This window comes from Scyliorhinus canicula, chromosome 13, assembly GCF_902713615.1.
Source record: "Scyliorhinus canicula chromosome 13, sScyCan1.1, whole genome shotgun sequence".
NCBI lineage: Eukaryota > Metazoa > Chordata > Chondrichthyes > Carcharhiniformes > Scyliorhinidae > Scyliorhinus > Scyliorhinus canicula.
In genome coordinates this window covers 72346534-72372054 of record NC_052158.1, presented here as the reverse complement: position 1 = coordinate 72372054, position 25521 = coordinate 72346534, and positions in this window count along the sequence as shown.

Below are 25521 nucleotides of genomic sequence, written 5' to 3'. Positions count from 1 at the left end.
CAATAAATGTGTTAACACTATCTCCAAGTCTGAACCTTCCTTTGTCAGAGTGCACATCAAGGAAGCAGCTTATGCTACATCAAGAGCATAACAAAACATGATACCAGTGAGTGACTGTTAAATCCATATAGTTACAACTCAGCAAACAGTGACACCCAGCGATGGCACCCAGGCAAGATGATGTTCGAGATTCCGGTTCCACAGCAGCTCAGGTACCAAGGCAATCTCAGTGAAAACTGGCGTGTATTCAGGCAGAGAATCGAGGTCTACCTGGTAGCGTCCGACCTAGATGGCGTGGGCGGATGCAGAGAAAATAAAGCTTCTACTTACCATCGCGGGTCCAGAAGCAGCTGAAATCTTCAAGACCTTCAAATACTCAAAGGCGCAAAACAAGAGCGACTTCCAGGCAGTCCTGGACAAATTCCAAGAATTCTGCGAGGAAGATACAAGAAAAAAGGTAAAAGAGGTGCCAACACTCACCAGAAGGTAGGCTTGCAGCAACAAACGGCAGTTTTGATTTGCAGCCATCTTGGAAAAGGTGCTGGCCATGCGCAGTTGCATGAAAAGCGCACAGAATGGGAAGGTCCATTTGCGCATGTGCGAGAAACGGTGCATGCGCAATTGCGAAAAAGGCCCCAAGTAAAGGAACAGCGATCTGTGCATGTGCAATCGCTTCCTACACTCTACGTCACACGTTTCGTGACGTCAGAGGCCCCGGACCACGCCCACTTAAAGGGGAAATGTCCCAAAACAAGAAAAAAGGTTTTAAACCCGATTCTTTCACCTGGAACGACAGCACAATGCCTGAAATTCGACCAGTAGCTGAATGTAACCTCCGCAGAACTCTGCAACATGCAGTAAGCACTGCCCTAGAAGATGATATGGTCTTGGAAAATAATGACTCAGATGAAGATTTCATCTTGGGAGGTGGCTAAGCCAGTCCCAAATCTGAACCGCAACTAGAAATGTTGTACATTGAAGACCCCGACGACGAGTTATTTGGAATATATAGAGAAATACAGCACAGAACAGGCCCTTCGGCCCACGATGTTGTGCCGAACTCTTGTCCTAGGTTAATCACAGATCATAGAATTTTGGACCCCAAGGGCAATTTATCATGGCCAATCCACCCAACCTGCACATCTTTGGACTGTGGGAGGAAACCGGTGCACCCGGAGGAAACCCATGCACACACAGGGAGGATGTGCAGACTCCACACAGACAATGACCCAAGTCAAAATTGAACCTGGGACCCTGGAGCTGTGAAGCAATTGTGCTATCCACAATGCTACCGTGCTGCCCTTAAGAACAAATTAATCTACACTCCATTATTCTACCATAATCCATGTACCTATCCAATAGCCGCTTGAAGGTCCCTAACGTTTCCAACTCAACTACTTCCACAGGCAGTGCATTCCATGCCCCCCTACTCTCTGGGTAAAGAACCTACCTCTGACATCCCCCCTATATCTTCCACCATTTACCTTAAATTTATGTCCCCTTGTAATGGTTTGTTCCACCCGGGGAAAAAGTCTCTGACTGTCTACTCTATCTATTCCCCTGATCATCTTATAAACCTCTATCAAGTCGCCCCACATCCTTCTCCGTTCTAATGAGAAAAGGCCTAGCACCCTCAACCTTTCCTCGTAAGACCAACTCTCCATTCCAGGCAACATCCTGGTAAATCTCCTTTTCACCTTTTCCAAAGCTTCCACATCCTTCCTAAAATGAGGTGACTAGAACTGCACACAGTACTCCAAATGTGGCCTGACCAAGGTTTTGTACAGCTGCATCATCACCTCACGGCTCTTAAATTCAATCTCTCTGCTAATGAACGCTAGCACACCATAGGCCTTCTTCACAACTCTATCCACTTGAGTGGCAACTTCGGATTGGGGAATCCTCAGCCCAGCGCATATGACATCCCGACCCGTGAGTGCAGGATTATGCTGCGCCTGACGCCAAGAGACAGAGAGCGGTACAAGCCCACAGAGACAATGACCCAAGTCATGACCCAACGGCCTGCTGCCACACAGAGAGTGGTCCACGCACCATGAAGGGGCCCAGCCTCCACACAGAAAGTGATGAAAGATTCCACAGCGAGGCAACTGCACGTCTCCACACAGAAAGTGACTCCAGTGACACAAGCCTCCACAGAGAGCTCGTGGACAGCCTCCATGATAGAAGCAACGCAAGACTCCAGAGTGCAGTCCTTGCATGAACAAGAAGTGATGACAGTCTCCACGGTGAGACCAATGCACAATTCCACACAGGGGACGCTGCAAGCCTCCACAGAGGGAGTGACACAAGCCTCCACAGCGAGCTCGTGGACAGACTCCACGATGGAAGGAATGCAAAACTCCAGAGCGTAGTCCTTGCATGAACAAGACCATGAGGGTCATCAACCTCCTCTGAGCAACCAGCAGCAGACAATGCAAGTTTGCCACGCTCAAGTGAACAACAGAAAGACTATGACAGTCTGCCATGCTCAAGTGCATAGCAAGAAGACTATGACAGTCTACCACGCTCCAGTGAACAGCAAAAAGACTATGAAAGTCTACCACGCTCAAGTGAACAGCAAGAAGACTATGACAGTCTACCACGTTCAAGTGAACAAAGCAACTCTGACAGTCCACCCAGATTGTTTGAGCCACCAGAAGAAGACTCTGACAGTCTACCCAGCTCAAGTGAACGACAAGAAGACACTGAGGCTCAGCCATCTGTATGTGTGACAAGTGACAACGGCATCCCACTTCCCATTCCAGATGTGCAACGTGACAGACCTCGGCTAGTGTGTACAGAGGTGCTCAACAAGCACAGTGACACCAGTTACTTCAAAACTCATTTGCTCCAGCCTCCACACGCAAATGAATTCCTGAACATTTTGACTCCGGACGGGGAGCATCAAGAAACCTCAGCTGGCTCAAGTGAACCTGCGATGACTCCGGACGGGGTGCGGCAAGAAACCAAAGCTGATTCAGGTGAACCAGAAAGGGCTCCAGACGGGGAGCATCGACAAGCCAAAACAGACTCAGGTGAACCAGACCAGACTCCAGACGGGGAGCATCCACAAGCCAAAACTGATTCAGGTAAGCCGGACATGACTCCAGACGGGGAGCACCGCGAACTCAGTGACGCACGCTCAAGGAAACAGCAGATGCCACCAAGAACGCTGACAGGAGTAACTGTGTGAAGGACTCATATTATCCACAGAGTGTGGTCTTTGAGCGCAGCAAACACGACAACAAAACCAACCAACACAATAACACAACCTATGAAAACCACATCAAACAAGAAGCGTACCAACGGCAACAACGTCGACAACGTGCGCGACTAAAACATCATCAATGATACTACGACTGATACGGCATGGGGGCAGCACGGGAGCATAGTGTTTAGCACAATTGCTTCACAGCTCCAGGGTCCCAGGTTCAATTCCCGGCTTGGGTCACTGTCTGTGTGGAGTCTGCACGTTCTCCCGTGTGTGCGTGGGTTTCCTCCGGGTGCTCCGGTTTCCTCCCACAGTCCAAAGATGTGCAAGTTAGGTGGATCGGTCATGCTAAATTGCCCTTCGTGTCCAAAATTGCCCTTAGTGTTGGGTGGGGTTACTGGGTTATGGGGATAGGGTGGAGGTGTGGACTTGGGTAGGGTGCTCTTTCCAAGAGCCAGTGCTCTTGGGCTGAATGGCCTCCTTCTGCACTGTAAATTCTATGATTCTATGGTACAACTTTGCAAATGCGGGACACTGTTACTGCTCAGCTCAGTACAATTACATACCATGGCAGGACGATGCATCTTACCAATTCACGTTTGCTGCACTACCAACAGGCAACCCAGCTTTCAGGACAGATGCCATCAAGAACTGCTACCATCAAGCATCGCAAAAAAAAGACTCCAAATTATTTTCTGCTAAATTCTCCCAAAACAATTAACATTATAAAGGGCAAGACTTGCACCCTTTCTGGTATACCTCAATCATTCTTTTACTATAGATGATATTTAAAATCGTAGATTAGCAATAGTCAAGCAAAATGCATTTGGACATATGTGTCTCATTATTTCTATGATGCTGCTCTTGAACAATGGGCGGGATTCTCCGAACTTCCGCCGGGTCGCAGAATCGGTGCGGCGCCACGCAAATCGCATGATGCCGGAACGCCATTCTCCGATGCGTGCCAAAATGGCCGCTCGCTCATGGCGCCCGGCGAAAACGACCATAGCGACGATTCTCCAATGGAGCAGGGATTCTCCAGACTGGATAGGCCGAAGTCTCGCCGGGGAAGGGGGTTGGGGTGGGGGGGGGGGGGGGTGGTCCCACACATCCAGGGGTGGGGAAGGATCGGTGGGGGCGACAAAGGCTGCGGGCGGCCACGGCCCACCATGGCAGGGCGGATCCAATGGCCAGATCCCATGACGGCGGACACGCGGCTGTCCACCCAACCCGTTCGCTGTCGCGGCGCAGGCGGCCCGGCCGCCCTGACATGTGCCAGACCCCTCACCAAACTGGCGGCACCCACCAGCGGGTAGGTACAAGGCGGCACACATGGCAGCCCCCCGGTGAGGGCAATGCCACCAGACGGTGGCCCTGGCGGGGGGACAGCCGATAGGTCTCAGGGCACCGAGGAGACAGGGGCGGGGCGCTTGCTATCAACCGGGCCGGTCATGTAGCCCATGGCAACTAGTTGTGGAGGGGGGTATACCAATGCCGAAACTCTTGTCTACTCTCACTCCCTACAGATGGTACAATGTTTAGCCATCTCCCAGCGTTGTTGGTCACCGCGGCACTTCCAACATTAACCCCACCAGGCCCATCCCTCCTTCCCCTGCCCACGCAGGGCGGGGAAGTATGTTTGGTTGGAACCTGACGGTGCCAGGTCCCTGAGGGAGACAGTATCTTGGCGGTCGTCGGGGAACTCCACAGAGGCATACTGTGGGTTGGCGTGGAGCAAGTGTACCCTGTCCACCAACGGGTCTGCCTTGTGGAGTCGGACGTGCCTATGGAGCAGGACCGGTCCAGGGGCTGCAAGCCAAGTCGGGAGCGACACCCCGGATGTGGACTTCCTGGGGAAGGTAAAAAGATGTTCAAGGGGTGTGTTATTCGTGGTGGTGCACAGTAGTGACCGGATGGACTGTAGTGCATCCGGGAGGACCTCCTGCCAGTGGGAGGCTGGGAGGTTTCTGGACCGTAGGGCCAGATGGACGGTCCTCCATACCGTTCCATTCTCTCTCTCTACCTGCTAATTTCCCCAGGGATTATAACTGGTCGTCCTTCTGGAGGCGATACCCCCGCTGAGCAGGAACTGACGCAGCTCATCACTCATGAATGAGGATCCCCTGTCACTGTTGATGTAGGCGGGGAAACCGAACAGCGCAAAGATTGTGTTGAGGGCTTTGATGACGGTGGCGGATGTCATGTCGGGGCATGGGATGGCGAAGGAGAACCTGGAGTACTCATTGACCACGCTGAGAATATACGCGTTACGTTACGGAGGGGAGGGGCCCTTTGAAATCCACGCTGACGCGTTCAAAGGGGCGGGAGGCCTTCACCAGGCGCACACGGTCCGGCCGGTAGAAGTGCGGCTTGCACTCCGCACAGGCCTGGCAATCCCTGGTGACTGTCCGTACTTCCTCGACGGAGTAGGGCAGATTGCGAGCCTTGACGAGATGATACAGTCGTGTGACCCCCCGGGTGACAAAGGCTGTCGTGTAGGGCCCGGAGTTGGTCGACTTGTGCACTGGCACATGTACCTCGGGAGAGGGCATCTGGGGGCTCGTTGAGCTTGCCGGGGCGATACAAAATCTCGTAATTATAGGTGAAGAGCTCGATTCTCCACCGCATGATTTTATCGCTTTTAAGCTTGCCCTGCTGTGTGTTATTGAACATGAAGGCTACCGACCGTTGGTCAGTGAGGAAAGTGAATCTCCTGCCGGCCAGGTAATGCCTCCAATGCCGCACAGCTTCAACAATAGCCTGGGCCTCTTTTTTGACGGATGAGTGCTGAATTTCAGAGGCATGAAGGGTGCGGGAAAAGAACGCCACGGGTCTGCCTGCCTGATTTAGAGTGGCGGCAAGGGCGACGTCTGATGCGTCGCTTTCTACTTGGAAGGGCAGTGTATCGTCTACTGCGTGCATCCCGGCCTTGCCTATGTCTGCTCTGATACGGGCGAAGGCTTGTTGTGCCTCGGCCGTGAGGGGAAATTCGGTGGACTGTATGAGTGGGTGGGCCTAGTCCGCATAGTTTGGGACCCACAGAGCATAGTACGAAAAGAGCCCCAGGCAGCGTTTGAGGGCCTTGGGCAGTGGGGGAGGGGAAGCTCCATGAGGGGGCGCATGCAGTCGGGATCGGGCCCCAGAACTCCGTTCTGGACCACATAGCCGAGGATGGCTAAGCGGGTCGTGCTGAACGTACACTTCTCTTTATTATAAGTAAGGTTGAGAAGAGTGGCGGTGTGGAGGAATTTAGCGAGGTTGGCATTGTGGTCCTGCTGATCATGGCCGCATATGGTGACATTATCTAGGTATAGAAACGTGGCCCGCAAACTGTACCAGTCGACCATTCGGTTCATCTCCCTTTGGAAGACCGAGACCCCGTTAGTGACGCCAAAGGGAACCCTAAAAAAGTGATAGAGACGACCGTCCGCCTCGAAGGCAGTGTATGGACGGTCCAATTTACGGATGGGGAGCTGGTGGTAGGCGGATTTTAGGTCAATCGTTGAGAAGACCCGGTACTGCACGATCTGGTTGACCATATCAGATATGTGTGGGAGCGGGTACGCGTCGAGCTGCGAGTACCGATTGATGGTCTGGCTGTAGTTCATGACCATTCTGTGTTGCTCCCAAGTTTTAACTACTACCATTTGGGCTCTCCAGAGGCTGTTGCTGGTCTCAATAATACCCTCCCGAAGCAGCCACTGGACCTCGGACCCGATGAAGGCTTTGTCCTGGGCGCTGTACCATCTGCTCCTGGTGGCAACGGGCTTGTAATCCGAAGTTAGATTGGCAAAGAGGGAAGGGGGGGGTCGACCTTTAGGGTCGCGAGGCTGCAAACAGTGAGTAGTGGTAGGGGCCCGCCGAATTTGAGAGTGAGGCTCTGGAGATTGCACTGAAAATCCAGGCCCAGCAATAGTGCAACGCAGAGGTTAGGAAGGACGTAGAGACGGAAACCGCTGAATTCTACGCCCTGGACTGTGAGAGTGACCATGCAGAATCCTTGGATCGGGACAGAATGGGATCCGGAGGCCAGGGAGATCCTTTGATTGGCGGGATTGACCACGAGGGAGCAGCGCCTTACCGTATCCGGGTATGAAGCTTTCGGTGCTCCCGGAGTCCAGCAGGCAAGAAGTTACATGGCCACTGATTTTCACCATTGTCGAAGCGGTGGCCAGGTTGTGTAGACGAGACTGGTCCAGCGTCATTGATGCGAGCTGCGGGTGATTGTCACAGGTTTCAGACGGAGAGCGTTGGGGGCCCAGGTCATGGGATGTCGTTGGCGTCCCTGTCCCATGGGGAAGGCAAAATGGCGGCGTCTGGAGGTCCTGGGGCGCACATTGTGGGGGAGGAACAAGATGGCGGCGCCCATTGTGGGGGCGGGTCAAGATGGTGGCGCCCATGGATGGCACGTGGACTGAGGGGAAGGAGATGGCGGCACCCACTGGCTGCGCTTGGTCCATGGGGGTGAAGATGGCGGCGCCCATTGTGCGTTTGTCAGGGGGAAGGGGCGATAACGGCGACTGCGAGGGCCTGGCACACTGCGGCGAAGTGGCCCTTTTTGCTGCAAGACTTGCAAATGGCGGTGCGGGCCGGGCAGCGTTGGCAAGGGTGCTTCTGCTGGCCGCAGAGGTGGCATCGGGGACACCCGGGGTGCGCGGACTAGCGTGTGGCGCAGGCGTATTGGCTAGGCAGGGCCCCAGCTGGGCGGTCGTTTGCGAGGTTCAGGAGGGATAGGAGGGGTGGGCTGCGCGGCCGGAGGGGTAGGCCTGAACATTACGGGAGGCGACCGTCATGGAGAGCGCTCATTTCTTTGTCTCCGCTATGTCGAGCACGGTCCCTTCCAGCAGTCGTTGTCGGATGAGGTCTGACCTAATCCTCGTTATGAACGCATCGCGCATGAGGAGATTAGAATGTTCGGTGACCGTGATGGCCTGACAGTCACAGTCCTGGACGAGTGGGATTAGGGCCCGCCAGAAGTCTCCGATGGATTCATCAGAGAGTTGAGAGCGAGTGGCGAGTACGTGCCTGGCGAAGAGCGTGTTCGCTTTCTGCGCGTAGTTCTCTTTGAGGAGTGCTATGGCTTCCGCATGAGTCAGGGCGTCCTGGATCAGCGGGAACAGGCTTGAGCTCAACCTAGAGTACAGGACCTGTATCGTCTGACCCTCCGTCGGTTTGGGGGTCGCTGAGTTTATGTAAGCCTCGAAGCAAGCTAGCCAGTGATTAAAGTCCTTTCTGGTGTCGGGCGAGTGCGGATCCAGCTGCAGGCGATCTGGTTTGATTCAGATATCCATCTTGTTGAAAATCTGACTGCAATAAATTGATGCACGGTCAATTGCACAAAGACTAAGGTTGGGTACAGCTGTGGCTTTATCGCAGTCAGATGCGTGGCCTCCTGCTGCAGCTGCCGAAATGGCAGATGAATGGAGGACACGCATATTTATACTCCTCCTACTGGGTGGAGCCAGCCGGCAGAGGCTACCGGCGAACCTGTAATACAGGTCCTACCTTACATCCCCTAATACAGGTTCACCACACGAGGTGAGAGTATCTGCGGTGGCGGAGGATGCAGGGGACAGCTGTAACGCAACCTCAGTGTCTTCATCGGACTGGAGGTCGGGGGTCCCCTGGGGTGCTATGTCCTGTATGTCCGTCCCCTCCGTGGTGGTGTCGTGTTGTGTTCTTTCATGTGTCTGTGCCCTGTGTGCTCGTGTCCTGTGTTGTCATGTCGTGTCTGTTTGTCCTCTGTGTGCTTATGTCCTGTGTCGTCGTGTCGTGCCTATCTGTCCCGTGTGCTTGTGTCCTGTGTCGTGTCCGTCTGTCCCCTGTGTGCTGGTGTCCTGGGTCGTCGTGTCATGTCTGTTTGTCCCCTGTGTGCTAGTGACCTGTGTCGTCATGTCATCACTGGACTGGGCCAGAGGTTTGTTGTTGGAGCTGCCCTCCCCATCATTGCTAGAGTCCCAGTTGGCTGCCCGCTCAGGTGCTGGCCGGGGGCCGCGTAAGCCTGATGTGCCCGGTTGATCTGCGTCGGTTGGCCGTCCAGGCACTGGATGCGGGCGGTGTCTGCCAGGTGCTCCGGGTCGGCCACCGCGTGGCCCTGAGACACGCAATACACCATCATGGTTCGGCAGGTGGAGGGAGGTGTGGGTCGTGGTACGGGGTGAGGGAGGAGTGCTGAGGGGAAAGGGCTGAAGGGAGAGTGCTAAGGGGAGAGTGCTGAGGGGAAAGGGCTGAGGGGAGAGTGCTGAGGAGAAAGGGCTGAGGGGAGAGCGCCGAGGGGATAGGGCTGAGGGGAAAGGGCTGAGGGGAGAGTGCTGAGGGGAAAGGGCTGAAGGGAGAGTGCTAAGGGGAGAGTGCTGAGGGGAAAGGGCTGAGGGGAGAGTGCTGAGGAGAAAGGGCTGAGGGGAGAGCGCCGAGGGGAGAGCGCCGAGGGAAGAGCGCCGAGGGGATAGGGCTGAGGGGAAAGGGCTGAGGGGAGAGTGCTGAAGGGAGAGTTCTGAGGGGAAAGGGCTGAGGGGAGAGTGCTGAGGGGAAAGGGCTGAGGGGAGAGTGCTGAGGGGAAAGGGCTGAGGGGAAAGGGCTGAGGGAAGAGTGCTGAGGGGAGAGTGCTGAGGGGAAAGGGCTGAGGGGAGAGTGCTGAGGGGAGAGTGCTGAGGGGAAAGGGCTGAGGGGAGAGTGCTGAGGGGAAAGGGCTGAGGGGAAAGGGCTGAGGGGAAAGGGCTGAGGGGAGAGTGCTGAGGGGAGAGTGCTGAGGGGAAAGGGCTGAGGGGAGAGCGCCGAGGGGAAAGGGCTGAGGGGAAAGGGCTGAGGGGAGAGTGCTGAGGGGAAAGGGCTGAGGGGAAAGGGCTGAGGGGAGAGCGCCGAGGGGAAAGGGCTGAGGGGAAAGGGCTGAGGGGAAAGGGCTGAGGGGAAAGGGCTGAGGGGAGAGTGCTGAGGGGAAAGGGCTGAGGGGAGAGTGCTGAGGGGAAAGGGCTGAGAGGAGAGTGCTGAGGGGAAAGGGCTGAGGGGAAAGAGCTGAGGGGAAAGGGCTGAGGGGAAAGGGCTGAGGGGAGAGTGCTGAGGGGAAAGGGCTGAGGGGAGAGTGCTGAGGGGAAAGGGCTGAGAGGAGAGTGCTGAGGGGAAAGGGCTAAGGGGAGAGTGCTGAGGGGAAAGGGCTGAGGGGAGAGTGCTGAGGGGAAAGGGCTGAGAGGAGAGTGCTGAGGGGAAAGGGCTGAGAGGAGAGTGCTGAGGGGAAAGGGCTGAGGGGAAAGAGCTGAGGGGAAAGGGCTGAGAGGAGAGTGCCGAGGGGAGAGTGCTGGGGGGGGAGGGGGTTCTCACTTGATGGCGCGAACCCGATTGCGGCATGGACAATCTCCTGGTCCTCGGGTGCACCAGCTTTGTCCAGTGCCCTCTGCTCGTGCATGGTGAGGGGCCACAAGTCAGGTTCACCCCCTCCGGTTCGGGCACGCTCTCGTTGGTATAGGCGCTCTTCTCCTGGGGGGGGGGGGGGGGGGGTGAAATGACGGCATTGTTAGGCGGTCCAACTCATATGGTTGGATCTATGTTAGCATGGGTACACAGGGCACACGGCCAACGCGGCTTGCATGGGTGGCTGCAGCCATGCGGATCATGGCTGTGGTTGTACCGTCCCCCTGGGGAGGGGGTGGGTGTCACACATGTGGAGGGTAGGGGGTTGGTGCCATGTGCACATTGCTGGGTACTCACCCTGTCTGCCCTCAGTAGGTCGTTGAGCTTTTTTGTGACACTGCTCGCCAGTCCTGGGTGTCAAGGCGATGGCACTGACGGCCGCACCAACCTCCCTCCACAAACTCTGGGCCACGTTGGGTGGGACCCTCTGGCCGAGTTCAGGGTACAGGGTCCTCTCCCGGGGCGCTGCTCGGCATGGCGCCATGTTGCTCCATCAGCCGCCTGTGTGCTCGCGTCGTCTTATGTGCGATGCAGCGCCGCATGAATTGCGTGGCGCTGCATCTGACACTGCTCTGATGCCGCACCCCCACGCCTCCTGCCACGCCCCTGCTAGCCCTCTTGTGTGGCGGAGAATGGGGTCCCGGAACGGGCGCCAACCGTGGAGTGAACCACTCTCGTTTTGATGCCGCCGCCGACACTCTGCCATCGGAGCAGAGAATCGCGCCCAATAAGTTACTTCTGGAATTATACGAGTAGCAATTGCAATTAACCAAGTAGATTTAATTTTTAAGGATCAGAATGCCTCAAATAGAGCATTTCAGTTCCAAATAAACCAAGGCATTTTTTGTGCTGGGTGATCAGTATTTCTGTGCACAGGTGAACTTACACTTTGGGGGTTCCTGTGCTGTTCCCTTTTTGTGGGGCCCCAACATAATGCCGTACCCTCTGCTGACATGATGCCCGAATGACGTAAAGTCCCATGCTCAATGATGTCATGATGTCAAGCCCCACCCCCTAATAGAATATACAATGCAGAAGGAGGCCATTCAGCCCATCAAGTCTGCACCGGCTCTTGGAAAGAACACCCTACCCAAGGTCAACACCTCCACCCTACCCCCATAACCCAATAACCCCACCCAACACTTAGGGCAATGTTTGACACTCAGTGCAATTTATCATGGCCAATCCACCTAACCTGCACATCTTTGGACTGTGGGAGGAAACCCGAGCACCCGGAGGAAACCCACGCACACATGGGGAGGATGCGCAGACTCCGCACAGACAGTGACCCAAGCCGGAATCGAACCTGGGACCCTGGAGCTGTGAAGCAATTGTGCTATCCACAATGCTACCATGCTGCCCTTACCGAGATGCCCTGGCATTAATGACACCAATGCCCTCCTAACCCTGGCATCCCTTAGTGCACACAATGTAAGCCACAAAAATCCCAAATCATTGTTTAACTGCTTTAGTGCTCTTTAACAAGCCTGTAATTGATTAATTGAAATCCAAGCCGGGTGGCACGGTAGCGCAGTGGTTAGCAGACGATAGCGGCCCCGGGTCATTCTGTGTGGAGTTTGCACATTCTCCCCATGTCTGCATGGGTCTCACCCAAAGTTGGGCAGGGTAGGTGGATTGGCCACACAAAATTGCCCCTTAATTGGAAAACAAAATTAAAATCCAAGCCTACCTCTTGTCAGCATGATGATAGAGATGGTCATGTGTGTCATGCGGCATGTGTGTCTTGAGGTGAGCAAACAGGAACTGGCTGATCAGAAAGGGGATAGAGAAATGAGTCAATGATATGACTGCAGCACAGCTCTGGCTAGTGCAGGCTGGAATTAGCCAGAAAAAGTTGAATATAGCAGAAAATACTCCAGTGAAGAAGAGTGTCCAGTTCAAGTCTAATATCTACAACTCTTCGCACCCTACACCCTGTAAGGACTGCACCCCTTTCTCTCAGCTCCTTCGCCTCACTTGCATTTGTTCCGATGATTTCACTTTCCAAAGTGGTGCTTCGAAAATGTGTTCCTTCTTTCTCAACCGTGATTTCCCACCTGCAGTTGTTGACAGGGCCCTCAGGCTGCACCGGGGTACGAGACAGGGATGTCCACTCTCCCCACTGTTGTTTGCCTTGGCTATAGAGCAACTGGCGATGGCGTTGTGAGCATCTAAGGACTTGCAGGAGATAGTACGGAGGAGTGCGTGTGTGGAGCATCGGGATCCTAGAGGAATTCGGCCAGTTTTTGGGCTATAAATTGAATATGGGTAAGAGTGAGGTCTTTCCAATTCAAACAAGGGGACAGGAGGAGATTGGGAGAGATGCCATTCAAGGTGGGAGGGAGGTTTTGATGCTTGGACATTCAGGGAGCAGCTGCAAAGGCTGAATGTGGGCCAGTTGGTGGAGCAGATGAAGGGGGACTTTAGAAGGTGGGATATGGTCTCACTGTCACTGGTGGGGAGGGTGCAGACGGTAAAAATGACAGTTTTCCCGATGTTTTTGTTTGTATTTCAGTGACTGCCATCTTTTCCCCCAGGGTTTGATAATTATAAAACATCAAATAAAGTTGTTTCAATATTTTGGAGCGATTTGCTGACAGCATTAATTCTTTGAAGTAAACGGTTCCATAAAACAGTAAAAACTGCAATATTGTACTTTTCATACTTTTCTGCTAATGATTTTGCTTCAGCTTTCACATGTGCTTTCTCAGATTTTGATGTGGCTACGTCTGATAAGCATTCCTTTATATCACCAAAGTTCAGTCTCAAAGCCAAAACAGCATCTGCACCAGCAGACCACCTGATGTCACAAATTCTTTTGACCATCAAATGTTTTCCATGTGCCTGCTCCAAGCTTGATTGCAGCATCTTCCAATGATGCTTGGAAACCGAAAAAAAAAGGCACACGGATTTTGAACAAAGTCAGAAAAATGTACGCCTATCTCACACGATTCAGCTGCTGTGTTGCAGATTAAATTCAAAGAGTGACTGGAACATGGGATGCACAATGCACAGGGGCTTGCATTATTCAGTCTTGTAGACCTGAATATTTCCCTGCCAAATATCCAGCATAACTGAATCTCTGCCACAACTATTTTTTATTTCCAAACTGTTGAGTTCTAGGAGCGACCACACAGGAACTGTAAGGAACGAAAGATTTATTAACAACAAAGCAAAAACTGTCCCAGAAAGACTACCCGCGTCCAGCCCACACTCGGGCAAAGGTTTTGATATCCTGATTTGCTCTCCCGCTGATGAGGGAGCTCTGCATTCTCAGCGGGAAGCTCATATTCCACGAGGCTCAAGATAGCATAATCAGCCTTCTCCGTGGATCTCGTGTAGGTTACAACACTCCTCACCGCCAAAGTCTTAAAATGCATTTACCAATAGAGGCAGCGGCGGGGGAACCCCACACCTCTTTGCCTTTGGTTGCCACTTGGGCGTCATCGGGACAGCGCCAAGTGGTGTAGAGCGGTCAGGTGATGACATTTCCTCTTCGACCATTGTGGTGGTACTGCCATTGGCGGCTGGTCATCAGGAGACTCGTCACTGGCGATATCCAGCAGTGGCAGCGCCACTCGGAGTCCGAATCCTCAGCATCCGAAATCAAGACCCCCTTGGGATGGTGTTAATGGCGATGGCAGCGTTGAGATGTCCAGGGCTCTGCCGGGCCCTCCAAAAGGGCATCGCACAATGTGGAGCTCCTACTGCAGAGATGATCAAGGTGTCTATTAGATTCACAAACACAGTACGGTACCAGCCCAGTCTGCTAATGATAGTGCCCGGAATCCACTTGTCCTCGTCACCGTAATTGCACACATGGACTCTGTCAGCCAGCAAGAACCGTCTAGACGGGGCACACTCGGCAGGGCAATGTCCCAGCTGGTCCTGTCTGTGTTGTATCCTCCCACAAATATCGGGCAATGCTACGCTGAGGTGAGTCCAAAGCTGATTACCCATAAGACGTTCTGCCAACACCACACCGGTAGTTGCATGTGGTGTGGCAGCAGAAAAGGAAGTGCTCCAACCCTGTGTTGAGGGGCACTATGGCCTAATTGCTTAATCCACGCTTGAATGTCTGTACCGACTGCTCAACCAAACATTGGACACTGGGTGCTTCAATTGTGTATGCCACTGATCCTCATGAAATTGCCTAACTCCACACTAGCAAATGGCATCCCATTGTCAGGGGTCGGTCCCTCTGGAATGCCGTGAATACTAAACAGGAGCCAAAGCTTCTCGGCCGTTGCTCGCAAAGTTGTTTGTCGATTCCTGTGGATCTCCAACCACTTTGAGTGGCCATTGATAAGAAAGAGGATCATGGACCCCTGAAAAGAACCAGCAAAATCGGCATACCTACGGGCGACCCGGCTACTCCCAGGGGTGAAGTGGTGCTGCACGCAGGAGTTTCTGATGCTCCTGGCGTACTCCCATTGCTGGGTGAGCCTCTCAATCTCCAAGTCCAAACCTGACTACCACACTTAACTGCAGGCGAGTATCTTCATCTTTGACATGCCAAAGGTCCATTGTGGAGGTCCGCTAAGGTACTTGCCCTTCCTGTGGAATTGCCACCCGTGTCCCCCAAAGGAGTCTACTGTCTCCCACTGTGAACTCGGCGATCTTTGTTATAAATGCCTTAAGTTCCCTGGGAAGGGCACGATGCTGAGCTCCATACAGGACAATATGACGAACCCTGGATAACATGGGGGTCAGTCTGGGTCCACGCACGTATCCGGGCTGCCATAAGCGGAAATGTGTTCATGAAATGTATCGTCGGCCCTTTGTTGGTGTCGGGAGCCTCGTTGGGAATGAGGCCTTCTCAAAGTGTCTGCGTGCGCTGTCTGCATCCCCGGGTAGTGTTCCAGCATGTGTTCATACTCCACAAGGATGATGGCCCACCATTGAATTCTGGCCGTAGTGATGGGAACGGCCCTGTCTTCCTTGAACAACCCCAGCAACGGCTTGTGATTGGTCAATGCTGTGAATCTAGGCTCCTAGACGTACTGGTGGAAGATTTTGCTGGCGAAGGCCACAGCCAGACCTTCCTTCTCTATTTAGCCATTGTTGCACTCAGCTGTGGCAAGTATCCTTGAGGCAAAAGCGATTGGGCGCTCCACACCGTCGTTCTCTGATCGGACAATACTGCAGCGATGCCATATGGTGAGGCATCACAGGTCACCAAAAGCAGCTTTGCGGAGTTGAAATACGTCAGCAGCTGAGAAGAAGGGAGTTGGCATTTCACTTCAGTGAACGCCGCCTCTTGCAGCTGTTCCCATTACTGTACATGCTCGAAAATGGCGTGGTTGACGATGCGCGGAAAGGTAATCTGGTGCACTCAAACAGCCCACTGATGCGTGTTCACCGTTATATATATATATATTTATTTTAAAAAAAATTTAGAGTACGCAATTATTTTTTTTTCCAATTAAGGGGCAATTTAGCGTGGCCAATCCACCTATCCTGCACATCTTTTTGGGTTATGGGGGTGAAACCCACGCAGACAGGGGAAGAATGTGCAAACTCCTCACGGACAGTGACCCAGAGCCGGGATTCGAACCCGGGTCCTCAGCGCCGTAGGCAGCAATGCTAACCACAGTGCCACCGTGCTGCCCCTACTGTTATATATTTACGAGACTTCGGGTCCAACATCAACTGAAGGTATGCATGGCTCATGTTGAGTATGGTGAACCGGTCAACTTGGCATACAGCTCCTTGATCCACAGAATGAGATATCTTCGAGGCCCTCACTTTATAGTCACCACAGAGGTGGACAGTGCCATCGGGGTTCATTATGGGGATGACGGTGCTGCCCAATCCGCAAATTGCGCTGGTCGGATGTTCACCAAACCGAGCCAATCGAGCTCTGCTTCCCCTTTAGACAGCAGTGCGTAAGGGACTGGGCGAGCACGAAAATATATTGATTGTGCCGCAGGGTCCACGTGGATATCTTTGCCAAGGCCCGCAGATTGTCCCCAGTCCGGTCCTAAAAGGTTTGGGGATCTTTGCCAATATTGTGTTGAGGCCAACCGAACCCATCTGGAACATCTGTTGCCAGTCTATGCAGAGGAATTGTAACCAGTCACAGTTGTGCAAACTGGAGCCATCACCTCTCACCACGACCAGGGCTAGGCAAGCGGGCTGTTGCCTGTAGATCACCGGGACCATGGCGGTTCAAGCAATAGCCAGCACCTCCCCAGTGTATGTGGCCAACCAAGCCTCAGTGTCCCTCAATAACGTACGGCACCCCTGTCTAGAGTTTCTCAAAAGTGCACCTAACAACAACCGAAATGGCGGAAGCAGTGTCCAACTCCATCAGTAATGGGTGATCATTAACATAATCTTAGAACATAGAACATTACAGCGCAGTACAGGCCCTTCGGCCCACAATGTTGCGCCGTCCTGTGAAACCCCTCTAAAGTCCCTCTACACTATTCCCTTATCGTCCATATGCCTATCCAATGACCATTTGAATGCGTTTAGTGTTGGCGAGTCCAATACTGTTGCAGGCAGGGCATTCCACGCCCTTACTACTCTCTGAGTAAAGAACCTACCTCTGACATCTGTCCTATATCTATCTCCCCTCAATTTAAAGCTATGTCCCCTCGTGCTGGACATCACCATCCGAGGAAAAAGGCTCCCACTGTCCACCCTATCTAATCCTCTGATCATCTTGTATGCCTCAATTAAGTCACCTCTTAACCTTCTTCTCTCTAACGAAAACAGCCTCAAGTCCTTCAGCCTTTCCTCATATGATCTTCCCTCCATACCAGGCAACATTCTTGTAAATCTCCTCTGTACCCTTTCCAATGCTTCCACATCCTTCCTATAATGTGGCAACCAGAACTGCACACAATACTCCAAATGCGGCCGCACCAGAGTTTTGTACAACTGCAACATGACCTCATGGCTCCGAAACTCAATTCCTCTACCAATAAAAGCTAACACACCGTACGCCTTCTTAACAACCCTCTCAACCTGGGTGGCAACTTTCAGGGATCTATGGACATGGACACCGAGATCTCTCTGCTCGTCCACACTACCAAGAATCTTACCATTAGCCCAGTACTCTGCCTTTCTGTTATTCCTTCCAAAATGAATCACCTCACACTTTTCTGCATTAAACTCCATTTGCCACCTGTCAGCCCAGCTCTGCAGCTTATCTATGTCCCTCTGTAACTTGTAACATCCTTCTGCACTGTCCACAACTCCACCGACTTTAGTGTCATCTGCAAATTTACTCACCCATCCTTCTACGCCCTCCTCCAGGTCATTTATAAAAATGACAAACAGCAACGGCCCAAAACAGATCCTTGTGGCACACCACTAGTAACTGGACACCAGTCAGAGCATTTCCCATCAACCACCACTCTTTGTCTTCTATCAGCTAGCCAATTTCTGATCCAAACTGCTAAATCACCCTGAATCCCAAGCCTCTGTATTTTCTGCAATAGCCTACCGTGGGGAACCTTATCAAACACTTTACTGAAATCCATATACACCATATCAACTGCTTTACCCTCATTCACCCGTTTAGTCACCTTCTCGAAGAACTCAATGAGGTTTGTGAGGCACGACCTACCCTTCACAAAACCATGTTGACTATCTCTAATCAAATTATTCCTTTCCAGATGATTATACATCCTATCCCTTATAAACCTTTCCAAGACTTTTCCCACAACAGAAGTAAGGCTCACTGGGCTATAGTTACCGGGGTTATCTCTACTCCCCTTCTTGTACAAGGGGACAACATTTGCTATCCTCCAGTCCTCTGGCACTATTCCTGTAGACAAAGATGACTTAAAAATCAAAGCCAAAGGCTCAGCAATCTCCTCCCTAGCTTCCCAGAGAATCCTAGGATAGATCCCATCCGGCCCAGGGGACTTATCTATTTTCACACTTTCCAGAATCGCTAACACCTCCTCCTTATGAACCTCAAGCCCTTCTAGTCTAGTAGCCTGTATCTCAGTATTCTCCTCGACAACTTTGTCTTTTTCCTGTGTGAATACTGACGAAAAATACTCATTTAGCACCTCTCCTATCTCCTCGGACTCTACGCACAACTTCCCACTACTGTCCTTGACTGGCCCTACTCTTACCTTAGTCATTCTTTTATTCCTGACATACCTATAGAAAGCTTTAGGGTTATCCTTGATCCTACCTGCCAAAGACTTCTCATGTCCTCGCTTGGCTCTTCTTAGCTCTCTCTTTAGAGCCTTCCTAGCTAACTTGTAACTCTCAAGCGACCCAACTGAACCATCACGTCTCATCTTCACATAAGCCTCCTTCTTCCTCTTGACAAGTGATTCAACTGCTTTAGTAACCCATGGTTCCCTCACTCGACCACTTCCTCCCTGCCTAACAGGTACATACTTATCAAGGACACGCAGTAGCTGTTCCTTGAACATGCTCCACATTTCCATTGTGTCCATCCCCTGCAGTTTTACTCTCCAGGCGATGCATCCTAAGTCTTGCCTCATCGCATCATAATTGCCTTTCCCCCAGCAAAAACTCTTGCCCTGCGGTTTATACCTATCCCTTTCCATCGCTAAAGTAAACGTAATCGAATTGTGGTCACTATCACCAAAATGCTCACCTACCTCCAAATCTAACACCTGTCCTGGTTCATTACCCAGTACCAAATTCAATATGGCCTCGCCTCTTGTTGGCCTATCTACATACTGCATCAGGAAACGCTCCTGCACACATTGGACAAAAACGGATCCATCTAAAGTACTCGAACTATAGTGTTGCCAGTCAATATTTGGAAAGTTAAAGTCCCCCATAACAACTACCCTGTTATTTTCGCTCCTATCCAGAATCATCTTTGCAATCCTTTCCTCTACATCTCTGGAACTTTTCGGAGGCCTATAGGGGGGGGGGTGTTTGCTAGAGCTGTTGGGGAGGGTTTAAACTAATGTGGCAGGGGGATGGGAACCAATGCTGGAAGTTGGAAGGTAGTAAAACAGGGACAGAAACAAAAGGAAGTAAGGGGAAAAGTGCAAGGCAGAGAAGACATAGTCAGAAATCCATAAGGGCGACAGTACAAGGTACAGTGACTGAGGGGAGCACAGTGAATAGGCCCAGTAATAACAAAAGGAATAAAACTGGAGATGTTAAGATTCAAAACAGAGGTAAAAAAACCAACATAAGTGTACTTTACCTGAATGCTCGTAGTATTCGGAATAAAGTAAATGAGTTGGTGGCACAAATCATCGTAAATGACTATGATTTAGTGGCCATTACTGAAACATGGTTAAAGGATGGTCACGACTCGGAGTTAAATATCCGAGGGTATCAAACTATTCGGAAGGACAGAGTGGATGGTAAGGGAGGTGGTGTTGCTCTGTTATTTAAGGATGACATCCGGGCAATAGTAAGGGATGACATCGGTGCTATGGAGGATAAGGTTGAATCCATTTGGGTGGAAATCAGGAATAGTAAGGCGAAAAAGTCACTGATAGGAGTAGTCTATCGGCCACCAAATAGTAACGATATGGTGGGGCAGGCAATAAACAAAGAAATAACTGATGCATGTAGAAATGGTACAGCAGTTATCATTGGGGATTTCAATCTACATGTCAATTGGTTTAACCAGGTCGGTCAAGGCAACCGTGAGGAGGAGTTTATAGAATGTATCCGCGATAGTTTCCTAGGACAGTATGTAATGGAACCTACGAGGGAACAAGCGGTCCTAGATCTTGTCCTGTGTAATGAGACAGGATTGATTCATGATCTCATAGTTAGGGATCCTCTCGGAAGGAGCGATCACAATATGGTGGAATTTAAAATACAGATGGAGGGTGAGAAAGTAAAATCAAATACTAGTGTTTTGTGTTTAAACAAAGGAGATTACAAGGGGATGAGAGAAGAACTAGCTAAGGTAGACTGGGAGCTAAGACTTTATGGTGGAACAGTTGAGGAACAGTGGAGAACCTTCCAAGCGATTTTTCACAGTGCTCAGCAAAGGTTTATACCAACAAAAAGGAAGGACGGAAGAAAGAGGGAAAATCGACCGTGGATATCTAAGGAAATAAGGGAGAGTATCAAATTGAAGGAAAAAGCATATAAAGTGGCAAAGAGTGCTGGGAGATTAGAGGACTGGGAAATCTTTAGGGGGCAACAGAAAGCTACTAAAAAAGCTATAAAGAAGAGTAAGATAGAGTATGAGAGTAAACTTGCTCAGAATATAAAAACAGATAGTAAAAGTTTTTACAAATATATAAGACAAAAAAGAGTGGCTAAGGTAAATATTGGTCCTTTAGAGGATGAGAAGGGAGTTTTAATAATGGGAAATGAGGAAATGGCTGAGGAACTGAACAGGTTTTTTGGGTCGGTCTTCACAGTGGAAGACACAAATAACATGCCAGCGACTGATAGAAATGAGGCTATGACAGGTGAGGACCTTGAGAGGATTGTTATCACTAAGGAGGGAGTGATGGGCAAGCTAATGGGGCTAAAGGTAGACAAGTCTCCTGGCCCTGATGGAATGCATCCCAGAGTGCTAAAAGAGATGGCTAGAGAAATTGCAGATGCACTAGTGATAATTTACCGAAATTCACTAGACTCTGGGGTGGTCCCGGTGGATTGGAAATTAGCAAACGTGACGCCACTGTTTAAAAAAGGAGGTAGGCAGAAAGCAGGAAATTATAGGCCAGTGAGTTTAACTTCGGTAATAGGGAAGATGCTGGAATCTATCATCAAGGAAGAAATTGCGAGGCATCTGGATAGAAATTGTCCCATTGGGCAGACGCAGCATGGGTTCGTTAAAGGCAGGTCGTGCCTAACAAATTTAGTGGAATTTTTTGAGGACATTACCAGTGCAGTAGATAACGGGGAGCCGATGGATGTGGTATATCTGGATTTCCAGAAAGCCTTTGACAAGGTGCCACACAAAAGGTTGCTGCATAAGATAAAGATGCATGGCATTAAGGGTAAAGTAGTAGCATGGATAGAGGATTGGTTAATTAATAGAAAGCAAAGAGTTGGGATAAATGGGTGTTTCTCTGGTTGGCAATTTGGAGTTGGGGACCAAGGGCAATGTGTCCAAGTTTGCAGATGACACGAAGATGAGTGGTAAAGCGAAAAGTGCACAGGATACTGGAAGTCTGCAGAGGGATTTGGATAGGTTAAGTGAATGGGCTAGGATCTGGCAAATGGAATACAATGTTGACAAATGTGAGGTTATCCATTTTGGTAGGAATAACAGCAAACGGGATTATTATTTAAACGATAAAATATTAAAGCATGCCGCTGTTCAGAGAGACTTGGGTGTGCTAGTGCATGAGTCACAGAAGGTTGGTTTACAAGTGCAACAGGTGATTAAGAAGGCAAATGGAATTTTGTCCTTCATTGCTAGAGGGATGGAGTTTAAGATGGAGTTTAAGACTAGGGAGTTTATGTTGCAATTGTATAAGGTGTTAGTGCGGCCACACCTGGAGTATTGTGTTCAGTTTTGGTCTCCTTACTTGAGAAAGGACGTACTGGCACTGGAGGGTGTGCAGAGGAGATTCACTAGGTTAATCCCAGAGCTGAAGGGGTTGGATTATGAGGAGAGGTTGAGTAGACTGGGACTGTACTCGTTGGAATTTAGAAGGATGAGGGGGGATCTTATAGAAACATTTAAAATTATGAAGGGAATAGATAGGATAGATGCGGGCAAGTTGTTTCCACTGGCGGGTGACAGCAGAACTAGGGGGCATAGCCTCAAAATAAGGGGAAGTAGATTTAGGACTGAGTTTAGGAGGAACTTCTTCACCCAAAGGGTTGTGAATCTATGGAATTCCTTGCCCAGTGAAGCAGTTGAGGCTCCTTCATTACATGTTTTTAAGGTAAAGATAGATAGTTTTTTGAAGAATAAAGGGATTAAGGGTTATGGTGTTCGGGCCGGAAAGTGGAGCTGAGTCCACAAAAGATCAGCCATGATCTAATTGAATGGCGGAGCAGGCTCGAGGGGCCAGATGGCCTACTCCTGCTCCTAGTTCTTATGTTCTTATAGAAAAGCCCTAACAGGGTGACCTCTCCTTTCCTGTTTCTTAACTCAGCCCATACTGCCTCAGTATTCGAGTCCTCATCAAATGTCCTCTCAGCCACCGTAATACTGTCCTTGACTAACAATGCCACCCCTCCCCCTCTCTTACCACTTTCCCTGAACTTACTGAAATATCTAAACCCCGGCACCTGCAACAACCATTCCTTGGCCTGCTCTATCCATGTCTCCGAAATGGCCACAACATCGAAGTCCCAGGTACTAACCCATGCCGCAAGCTCACCCACCTTATTCCGGATGCTCCTGGCATTGAAGTAGACGCACTTTAGGCCACCTTCCTTCCTGCCGGTACACTCCTGCAACTTTGAAACCTTACTCATGGCCTCACTACTCTCAGCTTCTTGTGTACTGGAGCTACAATTCAGGTTCCCAATCCCCTGCTGAACTAGTTTAAACCCTCCCGAAGAGCATTAGCAAACCTCCCCCCGAGGATATTAGTACCCCTCTGGTCCAGGTGTAGACCATCCCGTTTGTAGAGGTCCCACCTACTCCAGAATGAGCCCCAATTGTCCAGGAATCTGAAACCCTCCATCCTGCACCATCCCTGCAGCCACGTGTTCAACTGCTCTCTCTCCCTATTCCTCGACTCGCTAGCACGTGGCACGGGTAACAACCCAGAGATAATAACTCTGTTTGATCTAGCTCTAAGTTTCCACCCTAGCTCCCTGAATTCCTGCCTTACATCCCTATCCCTTTTCCTACCTATGTCGTTGGTACCTATGTGGACCACGACTTGGGGCTGCTCCCCCTCCCCCTTAAGGATCCAGAAAACACGATCTGATACATTGCGGACCCTGGCACCTGGGAGGCAACACACCAACCGCATGGAGGGCAGCATGGTGTTGCAGTGGGTTAGCCCTGCTGCCTCACGGCGCCGAGGTCCCAGGTTTGATCCCGGCTCTGGGTCACTCTCCGTGTGGAGTTTGCACATTCTCTACATGTTTGTGTGGGTTTCGCCCCCCACAACCCAAAGATGTGCAGGTTAGGTGGATTGGCCACGACAAAGTACCCCTTAATTGGAAAAAAATGAATTGGGTACTCTAAATTTATAATTTAAAAAATTACCTTAATGGGGCCGACTTTGAGTGCGGAAATGCAGTTCAGTTGCAGATAATCATCTGCAGGCTCTTCCAAAGATGGTGAGGGATCGGGGCGGGCGGCCAGGCCTAGCGGGACAAGGGAGGACAGACCATCCCGCAGACGCCGCTCTCTGCAACCTCACATTCCACAGTCACCGGAGTCGTCCTCGGCTGGATCGGGGGAGGGGTCCCGGTGATGAGTTGTCTCCGGAAAACAGCAGGTCAAAGTCATTCGTCAAATTACTAAAACCTTTGGTGGATGTTGTTGTTGAGGATGAATGTGCAGTTAGACCACTGATCAATACTCCAAATTTTTAAAGTAAAGTTCCAAACTCTTTTTGCCTCGCTTCATCCTCTTGCCTGACCTTCAATTTTCTGCCTTTTTGACTGCCAGATTCGTAGTGTCCCTTCATATTGACTGATGTCTTGATTTCGACTTCTTTGCCCTCCTCAGCCTTGCCTTGGGGGGGTCGAGTTGCCCCTCCAGCTACTCTCCTTGAAACTCTAAGCTCGTATGTGCGCTCGTGGCTGCCTGCCTGGCTATCTGGTCTGGCCTTTGCTCTCGCCCGCACCAGTCCGGTTGCCGCCCAGCCCTTTCACTTTCCACCCTGGCCTCTGGTCAAGTCGTCCTGCTGCTCCCTGAAAACTACAATGCTGCCGTCTGCCTGGCCCTCGCCCCTCCAGACTGCTCACCTCTCAGTCGGATGTCCGGGTCTTGATGACTGAATGTCCTCCTGGCTACCTGCTTGGTTTCTGTTGCTTGCTGGCTTATCTGGCCTGCCCTCTGTTCTCTTTGGTTGGATGCCCACCTGCCTTCTTCAGCCCTGGCCTGGAGGTCGACAGTAGCCATGAGGCTACCCTCGACAGCCATTGGTCAGCGCTTCCTCTTTGCGTCGCTGAAGACTTCACAGGTTCGCACCACAATGTAAGGTCGGTGACCTTACTTTTGCCTCAGGCTGCTGGGTTGAATGTCAGAAACCTTGCTGCTGCTTCACTCAAATGAATGTTCAGGAACTTCACACCGGACAATCAGGAGATCTGTTTGAACTGCTCTAATTCTCCACCACCTGTCAACGTCTGGCACACTGTTTTCCCCACTCTAAAGAGGTGAGCAGGAATCAGAACCTGATTTAATCTGTATTGCCTGCTGATAGGCTCATGAGCCTATCAGTAAATTTTGAGTGGCAGGAAAACATGAAATGGGTGTTAAGAAAGCATATTGAATTATTAATACAAGCATAAGCGTAGAAAAGAAAGGAGAATACACTGGACCTGATTAGGCATCAGGTCAGTATGGTGTTCAGTTCTGGGCACCATATTTTAGGAAGTATGTCAAGAGGGTGCAGAGATTTACTGGAATGGTACCAGTGACTTCAGTTATGTGGAGAGACTGGAGGAGCTGGGGTTGTTCTCCTTAATGTAGTTGAAGGATAAGTGGTGACTTGAATGAGGTGTTTAAAATCATGAATGGTCTTGAGTAAGTGAAGAAGGAGAAGCAGATTACAGAGGACAAAGATTTACAATCAAAAGAACCAATGGCAAAATGAGTAAACTTTGATTTACATGTGAATTGTTGTGCTCTGGATCACATTAGCTGAAAGAGTGGTGGAGGCAGATTAATGGTGACATTCATTCAAGAATGGATATTTTTAGACACAAATCTTAATGTTGATGGAGAAAGAGCAGGGGAGTTGGATTAATTGGACAGCTGTACCAAAAGTCTGGCACAGAAATTATGGTCCAAATGGCCCATTTCTGCACTTTACCATTCTATAATCTTG